Genomic DNA, 10,992 nt, shown 5'->3' on the forward strand with positions numbered 1-10,992 from the left:
CGATACCCTCCCTATAGCAGGGATTGACGTGGTACTAGCCAACGACTTGGTGACAGGTTGGAGCACCAATCAACCCAAGATTGTGGACGAGTCAGCCGAAACAGCAAGGTCGGAGGTGACAGCAGGCAGTGGTAATGTCCAGGTAAAGACAGACCCGGATTTAGGTATGTTTAATCCTTCCTCTTGCCTACAGATTGACGACAGAGTCTACAGTTTTCTAGCAGTGTCTCCTGACTCTTCTCCCGACAAGGAACATGTGGTTACAATGGCAGAGGCAACTGAGCATGAAGAGAGGTCTCGCGTGCAAGCACCCACGAATACCAAAGAGTCTGGAGCGAAGGCGGATGTGTACTTGCGGTATGGCAAGGTACAGCGTTCATTGAACCGGCCAGAGATTCCCCAGACGTCGGAGGTATGTGAGGTATGTTCGAAGGTTCTAGAGCCCTCTTCGGTCCAAACCAGTCTAGTGGATATTGCCGGCTATGGACATGACAGGCTCAGGAAGCTTATCCCTAAATTAACCAAATGTTTCCTAGCGGTATTTTTTGTTCTTGTGTGTGTTCTCAGTAAGGACCAGTGAACGACCTGTCAGGATGATGGCCCCCTTGAACATCGAGAAGAGGTCCCAGGGATTGGAGACATGCACAGTGAGTGTTGCAGTTGAAGAAGGGACCTGGAAGGTAATGGTAGATACAGGAGGTACGAGAAATGATAATATGAGTGACTGTTTCCGACAGGTTGACACCCCCCGCGTGATTGCTGAGCCTCAATGCAGCGTTATACGGAACGTTGGTCGACCTGACGGTGGCAGAGCGAATGCCATCTTCAATGTACGAACAGCCCCGTTGGGACTAGGTGTGGACCTAGTAGAGGAGTATGCTGTAAGTACTGTTTTACCCGCTGTCGCTGTCACTCTAAATTATCAGACCCCTGTATTCCAGGTGCCCGACTCCCTGAAGGACCACCGGACCGGCACCAGAAATGCCGTCTGTTACCAGCCATCATCGGTGCCACGACATAGGGAAGTGTCGAGTCGCCCTAGATCGGGTCGATATCGATCCTTACTCGAGAGATGTGAGATGATGCCCCCCCTCGCAGTGGAGAGGTGGAAGATTACGTCAGGCAGGTCATTGCCTTCTATCTGCAAGTTCCCGTTGTGCCGGAGTTGCCCAGTAGGACAGTTCTGTGGACGAGACAGCCTCGCCGTTCCAGTTTACAGTATAAGTGAGTCCATTTGGAGTTGTGTCCCCGTACTAATTTGGTTTGTGTTTTCCTTTATAGAAACCCAAACCAAATTCCTTTTGGTGGGGAGGTGTTACGGACCCAGATCCAGCGTCCGAGCACGGAGCAGTGACGACCGCGCCATCTGTGGGTCAGCTCCCGAAACCCCCTCCAAATGGACGACGATACCTGGTGAGGACGAAGTGTACTGGCCACAAGGGCCAGTTTCCAGTCCTGTTCAGCTCACAACACTGCCGCTGCTGACCTCTGGCGAGGTGGTGCTCAGACGACAACGCCATCTATGGAGTGGATACGTCGGGCGTTTGTGTCTGAGCCTGTAAGTGAGGTGCTTTTGTGTGTACCTGTTACTGATGACGTGTCTGCTTACAGAGTCGACCTGGGACTGCTGTAAGGGAAGTTGAGTCAGTCTACCCAAGGCAGCCGTCCCCATACCAAGTGCTTTGCTGCAGCAGCTGTGAGTTGCCTCCCGGATGAACACTGTGGTGTTACCCTGCCTGTGAAGCGGCAGTTGAGGATTGTCATACCCGGGACCGACTGCTGGAGACGATTGACCACTGGGGTATTGTGGACAGGAGAGTGATATCACACTCACTGTGGTATCACACGAGGCTCCTGACTAGGGCGCTACCCTAGTATCGCTCGTGGAGTGGCCTGACCAGCGTTGCTGATCCGGAACCTGCCAGCTGTTCTGCTGGACTTGTGGTTGACGGCCTCCACGGCGGTGCCCCAGTGGAACTGGGTTTTGGCTGGCCTGTGTCTGGGGTAGACTCAGCTTGATCGAAGGATTTGTCAAGAGACCACGAGAGCACCGAGGACTTGGCACCGAGAGGATCCAGCGTCTTCAGGAGAAGACGACCGTGTATATACTTCCCCTGTGTAGTGTTAATACCCCTCCCCCTGTGTAACTTTTATATATTACTTATTGGTGAAGGTAATTATAATCTTAAGTTTTTGCCTTTCTTTCCCTTCCCCTTTTATTTTACTTGCGTCACGGATCTCATCCCTTGAAAGCCACTACTGGCTTGGGGCCGGATACCCTTCCTCTAACAACATCAGAGTACGAACCCAGTTGCGACCCAAGAGGGCCGTAACAATCACCACCACCACACTGCCACTCCTGGCACCAACACCACCACACTGCCACCCCTGGCACCACCACCTCACTGCCACCCCTGCCACCACCACCACCTGACTGCCATCCCTGGCACCACCACCACCACCACATTGCCACCCCTGGCACCACAAATACAACGACACTGCCCCTATGGCACCACCATGACACTGCCACCCCTGGCACCACCACCACCACAACACTGTCACACATGGCACCACCATGACACTGCCACCCCTGGCACCACCACCACCACACTGCCACCCCTGGCACCACCACCACCACGACACTGCCCCCCTGGCACCACCATGACACTGCCACCCCTGGCACCACCACCACCACCACACTGCCACCCATGGCACCACCATGACACTGCCACCCTTGGCACCACTACCACCACCTCACTGCCACCCCTGGCACCTCCACGACCAAACTGCCACCCATGGTACCACCACCACCACCACGACACTGTCACACCTGGCACCACCACCACCACGACACTTCCACCCCTGGCACTACCACACTGCCACCCCTGGCACCATCACCACCACACTGCCACCTCTGGATCCACCACCACCACCACCACACTGCAACCCCTGGCACCACCACCACCATCACACAGCCACCCCTGGCACCACCACCACAAAGCCACCCCTGATACCACCACCACCACACTGCCACCCCTGGCACCACCACACTGCCACCCCTTGCACCACCACCACCACCACCACCACACTGCCACCCCTGGCACCACCACGACACTGCCACCCCTGGCACCACCACCACGACACTGCCATACCTGGGACCACCACGACACTGCCACCCCTGGCACCACCACCACACTGCCACCCATGGCACCACCACCACCACACTGCCACCCCTGGCAACACCACCACCACCACACTGCTACCCCTGGCACCACCACCACCACAGTTCTACCCCTTTTGCCACCACAACCACCACATTGCTACCCACTGGCACCAACACACTGCATCCCCTGGCACCACCACCACACTGCCACCTCCTGGCACCACCACCACCACACAGCCACCCCTTGCACCACCACCACCACACGTCCACTCCTGGCACCTCCAACACCACCAAACTTCCACCGCTGGCACCACCACCACACTGCCACCTCCTGGCACCACCACCACCACACAGCCACCCCTTGCACCACCACCACCACACTGCCACCCCTGGCACCTCCAACACCTCCAAACTGCCACCCCTGGCACCACCACCACCACCACATTGCTACCCATGGCACCACCACCACCACCACACTGCCACCTCCTGGCACCACCACCACCACACAGCCAACCCTTGCACCACCACCACCACACTGCCACCCCTGGCACCTCCAACACAACCAAACTGCCACCCCTGGCACCACCACCACCACACTGCCACCCCTGGCACCACCACCACCACGACACCGCCATCCCTGGCACCACCACCACCACCACCACACAGCCACTCCTGGCACCACCACCACCACCACCATCTCATTGCCACCCCTAGCACCACCACAACGACCACCTCACTGCCACCCCTGGCACTACCACCACCACCACGACACTGCCACCCCTGGCACCACTACCACCACCATGACACTGCCACCCCTGGCACCACCACCACCACCACCACACTGCCACCCCTAGCACCACCACCACCACCACCTCATTGCCACCCCTAGCACCACCACAACGACTAACTCACTGCCACCCCTGGCACTACTACCACCACCACGACACTGCCACCCCTGGCACCACCACCACGACACCGCCATCCCTGGCACCACCACCACCACCACCACACTGCCACCCCTGGCACCACCACTACCACCACCTCATTGCCACCCCTAGCACCACCACAACGACCACCTCAATGCCACCCCTGGCACTACCACCAGCACCACGACACTGCCGCCCCTGGCACCACCACCACCACGACACTGCCACCCCTGGCACTACAACCACCACCACGACACTGCCACCCCTGGCACCACCACCACCACCACGACACTGCCACCCCTGGCTCCACCACCACGACACTGCCACCTTTGGCACCACCACCACCACACTGCCACTCCTGGCACCACCACCACACTGCCACCCCTGGCAGCACCACAACCACCACAATGCCACCGCTGGCACCATCACCACCACCACACTGCCAACCCTGGCACCACCACCACCTCACTGCCACCACTGGCACCACCATCACCACCACCACACTGCCACCCCTGGCACTACCACCACCACCTCGACACTGCCACCCCTGGCACCACCACACTGCCACCCCTGGTACCACCACCACCACAATGCCACCCTTGGCACCACCAGCACCACACTGCCACCCTTGGCACCACCACTACTACACTGCCACCCTTGGCACCACCACTACTACACTGCCACCCTTGGCACCACCACACTGCCACCCCTGGCACCACCACCATACTGCCACCCCTGGCACCACCACACTGCTACCCTTGGCACCACCACACTGCCACCCCTGGCACCACCACACTTCCACCCCTGGCACCACCACCAAAACACTGCCACCCCTGGAACCACCACCACCACACTTCCACCCCTGGCACCACCACTCTGCCAGCCCTGGCACCACCACCACCACACTGCCTCCACTGGCACCACCACCCCCACCACCACACTGCCACCCCTGGCACCACCACACTGCCACCCTGGCACCACCACCACCACACTGCCACCACTGGCACCACCACCCCCACCACCACACTGCCACCACTGGCACCACCACCACCACACTGCAACCCCTGTGACCACCACCACCACCACTCAGCCACCCCTAGTACCACCACCACCACACTGCCACCCCTGGCACCACCACCATCACGACACTGCCACCCCTGGCACCACCACCACCACCCACTGCCACCCCTGGCACCACCACGACACTGCCACCCCTGGCACCACCACCACCACCACCACGACACTGCCACCCCTGGGACCACCACGACACTGCCATCCCCTGGCACCAACCACACTGCCACCCCTGGCACCACCACCACCACACTGACGCCCCTGGCACCACCAACACCACACTGCCACCACTGGCACCACCTACACTGCCACCTCTGGCACCAGCAACACCACACTGCCACCACTGGCACCACCACACTGCCACCTCTGGCACCACCACCACCACACTGCCACCACTGGCACCACGACCCCCACCACCACACTGCCACCCCTGGCACCACCACCACCACGACACTACCACCCCTGGCACCACCACCACCACGACACTGCCACCCCTGGCACCACCACCACCACCACAATGCCACCCCTGGCACCACCACCACCACCACAATGCCACCCCTGGCACCATCACCACCACCACACTGCCACCCCTGGCACCACCACCACCACACTGCCACCCCTGGCACCACCACCTCACTGCCACCCCTGCCACCACCACCACCTCACTGCCATCCCTGGCACCACCACCACCACCACATTGCCACCCCTGGCACCACGAATACAACGACACTGCCCCCCCATGGAACCACCATGACACTGCCACCCCTGGCACCACCACCACCACCACACTGCCACACATGGCACCACCACCACCACGACACTGCCCCCCTGGCACCACCATGACACTGCCACCCCTGGCACCACCACCACCACCACACTGCCACCCATGGCACCACTATGACACTGCCACCCCTGGCATCACCACTACCACCACCTCACTGCCACCCCTGGCACCTCCACCACGACACTGCCACCTATGGTACCACCAACACCACCACGACACTGTCACACTTGGCACCACCACCACCACGACACTTCCACCCCTGGCACCACCACACTGCCACCCCTGGCACCATCACCACCACACTGCAACCCCTGTGACCACCACCACCATCACACAGCCACCCCTGGCACCACCACCACACAGCATCCCCTGGTACCACCACCACCACACTGCCACCCCTGGCACCCCCACGACACTGCCACCCCTGGCACCACCACCACGACACTGCCACCCCTGGCACCACAACCACACTGCAACCCATGGCACCACCACCACCACACTGCCACACCTGGCACCACCACCACCACACTGCTCCCCTGGCACCATCACCACCACACTGCTACCCCTGGCACCACCACCACACTGCCACCCATGGCACCACCACCACCACACTGCCACCCCTGGCAACACCACCACCACACTGCTACCCCTGGCACCACCACCACCACAGTTCTACCCCTTTTACCACCACAACCACCACATTGCTACCCACTGGCACCAACACACTGCATCCCCTGGCACCACCACCACACTGCCACCTCCTGGCACCACCACCACCACACAGCCACCCCTTGCACCACCACCACCACACAGCCAACCCTTGCAGCACCACCACCACACTGCCACCCCTGTCACCACCACCACCACCACATTACTACCCTTGGCACCACCACCACCACCACCACACTGCCACCCCTGGCATCACCACCACCACCATCTCATTGCCACCCCCTAGCACCACCACAACGACCACCTCACTGCCTCCCCTGGCACTACCACCACCACCACGACACTGCCACCCCTGGCACCACTACCACCATCATGACACTGCCACCCCTGGCACCACCACCACCACCACCACACTGCCACCCCTAGCACCACCACCACCACCACCTCATTGCCACCCCTAGCACCACAACAACGACTACCTCACTGCCACCCCTGGCACTACCACCACCACCACGACACTGCCACCCCTGGCACCACCACCACCACGACACCGCCATCCCTGGCACCACCACCACCACGACACCGCCATCCCTGGCACCACCACCACCACACTGCCACCCCTGGCACCACCACCACCACCACCTCATTGCCACCCCTTGCACCACCACAACGACCACCTCACTGCCACCCCTGGCACTACCACCAGCACCACGACACTGCCACCCCTGGCACCACCACCACCACGACACTGCCACCTCTGGCACTACAACCACCACCACGACACTGCCACCCCTGGCACCACCAACACCACCACGACACTGCCACCCCTGGCTCCACCACCACGACACTGCCACCTTTGGCACCACCTCCACCACACTGCCACTCCTGGCACCACCACCACACTGCCACCCCTGGCAGCACCACCACCACCACAATGCCACCACTGGCACCATCACCACCACCACACTGCCGCCCCTGGCACCACCACCACCTCACTGCCACCCCTGGCACTACCACCACCACCTCGACACTGCCACCCCTGGCACCACCACACTGCCACCCCTGGCACCACCACCACCACAATGCCACCCTTGGCACCACCACAACCACACTGCCACCCTTGGCACCACCACTACTACACTGCCACCCTTGGCACCACCACACTGCCACCCCTGGCACCACCACCACCACACTGCCACCCCTGGCACCTCCACACTGCTACCCTTGGCACCACCACACTGCCACCCCTGGCACCACCACACTTCCACCCTTGGCACCACCACCAAAACACTGCCACCCCTGGAACCACCACCACCACACTTCCACCCCTGGCACCACCACACTGCCAGCCCTGGCACCACCACCACCACACTGCCTCCACTGGCACCACCACTCCCACCACCACACTGCCACCCCTGGCACCACCACACTGCCACTCTGGCACCACTACCACCACACTGCCACCACTGGCACCACCACCCCCACCACCACACTGCCACAACTGGCACCACCACCACTACACTGCAACCCCTGTGACCACCACCACCACCACTCAGCCACCCCTAGTAAAACCACCACCACACTGCCTCCCCTGGCACCACCACCATCACGACACTGCCACCCCTGGCATCACCACCACCACCACCACACTGCCACCCCTGGCACCACCACGACACTGCCACCCCTGGCACCACCACCACCATGACACTGCCACCCCTAGGACCACCACGACATTGCCACCCCTGGCACCAACCACACTGCCACCCCTGGCGCCACGACCACCACACTGACGCCCCTGGCACCACCAACACCACACTGCCACCACTGGCACCACCACACTGCCTCCTCTGGCACCAGCAACACCACACTGCCACCACTGGCACCACCACACTGCCACCTCTGGCACCACCACCACCACACTGCCACCACTGGCACCACGACCCCCACCACCACACTGCCACCCCTGGCACCACCACCACCACGACACTACCACCCCTGGCACCACCACCACCACGACACTGCCACCCGTGGCACCACCACCACCACCACAATGCCACCCCTGGCACCACCACCACCACCACAATGCCACCCCTGGCACACTCACCACCACCACACTGCCACCCCTGGCACTACCACCACCACACTGCGACCCCTGGCACCACCAACTCACTGCCACCCTTACCACCACCACCTCACTGCCGTCCCTGGCACCACCACCACCACCACGACACTGCCACCCCTGGCACCACCACCACCACCTCACTGCCACCCCTGGTACTACCACCACCACCACGACACTGCCACCCCTGGCACCACCACCACCACGACACTGCCACCCCTGGCACTACCACCACCACCACGACACTGTCACCCCTGGCACCACCACCACCACCACGACACTGCCACCCCTGGCTCCACCACCACCTCACTGCCACCCCTGGCACTACCACCACCATTACCTCACTGCCAACCCTGGCACCACCACCACCACACTTCCACCCCTGGCACCACCACAACCACCACAATGCCACCCCTGGCATCACCACCACACTGCCACCCCTGGCACGACAACCACCACACTGCCACCCCTGGCACCACCACCACCACCACAATGCCACCCCTGGCATCACCACCACACTGCCACCCCTGGCACGACAACCACCACACTGCCACCCCTGGCACGACAACCACCACACTGCCACCCCTGGCACCACCACCACCACCACAATGCCACTTCTGGCATCACCACCACCGCACTGCCACTTCTGGCACCACAACCACTATACTGACACCCCTGGAACCACCATCGCCACACTGCCCCCCCCCCGGCACCACCACCACAATGCTACCCCTGGCACCACTACCACCACCACAATGCCACCCCTGGCACCATCACCGCCACACTGCCATCCCCCGGCACCACCACAACACTGCCCCCCTGGCAACACCACCACCTCACTGCCACCTCTGGCACCACCACCACACTACCACCCCTGGCACCACCACCACCACACTGCCACCCCTGGCACGACCACCACCACACTGCCACCCCTGGCACCACCCTAACCACATTGCCACCCAATGGCACCACCACACTACTACCCCTGGCACCACCATCACCACACTGCCACCCCTCGCACCACCACCACCACACTGCCAACCCTGGCACCACCTCCATCACCACGACACTGCCTCCCTGGTACCACCACTGCCACGACACTGCCACCCCTGACACCACCACCACTGCCACGACACTTCCACCCCTGGCACTACCACCACCACGACACTGCCACCCCTAGCACCACCATCACCATCACAATGCCACCCCTGGCACCACAACCACCACACTGCCACTCCTGGCACCACCACCACCACATTGCCACCCACTGGCACCACCACACTGCCACCCCTGGCATCACCACCACACTGCCAACCCTGGCACCACCACCACACTGCCACCCATGGCACCACCACCACCACACTGCCAACCCTGGCACCACCACCACCACACTGCCACCCTTGGCACCACTACCACCACACTGCCACCCCTGGCACCACACTGCCACCCTTGGCACCACTACCACCACACTGCCACCCCTGGCACTACCACCGCACTGCCACCCCTGGCACCACCACCACCACGACACTGCCACCCCTGGCACCACCACCACAACCACAATGCCACCCCTGGCACCACCACCACCACCACAATGTCACCCCTGGCACAATCACCACCACCACACTGCCACCCCTGGCACTACCACCACCACACTGCGACCCCTGGCACCACCAACTCACTGCCACCCCTGCCACCACCACCACCACCTCACTGCCACCCCTGGCACCACCACCACCACCACGACACTGCCACCCCTGGCACCACCACCACCACGACACTGCCACCCCTGGCACTACCACCACCACCACGACACTGTCACCCCTGGCACCACCACCACCACGACACTGCCACCCCTGGCTCCACCACCACCTCACTGCCAACCCTGGCACTACCACCACCATTACCTCACTGCCAACCCTGGCACCACCACCACCACACCTCCACCCCTGGCACCACCACCACCACCACAATGCCACCCCTGGCATCACCACCACACTTCCACCCCTGGCACGACAACCACCACACTGCCACCCCTGGCACCACCACCACCACCACAATGCCACCCCTGGCATCACCACCACACTGCCACTCCTGGCACGACAACCACCACACTGCCACCCCTGGCACGACAACCACCACACTGCCACCCCTGGCACCACCACCACCACCACAATGCCACTTCTGGCATCACCACCACCGCACTGCCACTTCTGGCACCACAACCACTATACTGACACCCCTGGAACCACCATCGCCACAC

The sequence above is a fragment of the Procambarus clarkii genome, chromosome 50 (assembly GCF_040958095.1).
Source record: "Procambarus clarkii isolate CNS0578487 chromosome 50, FALCON_Pclarkii_2.0, whole genome shotgun sequence".
NCBI lineage: Eukaryota > Metazoa > Arthropoda > Malacostraca > Decapoda > Cambaridae > Procambarus > Procambarus clarkii.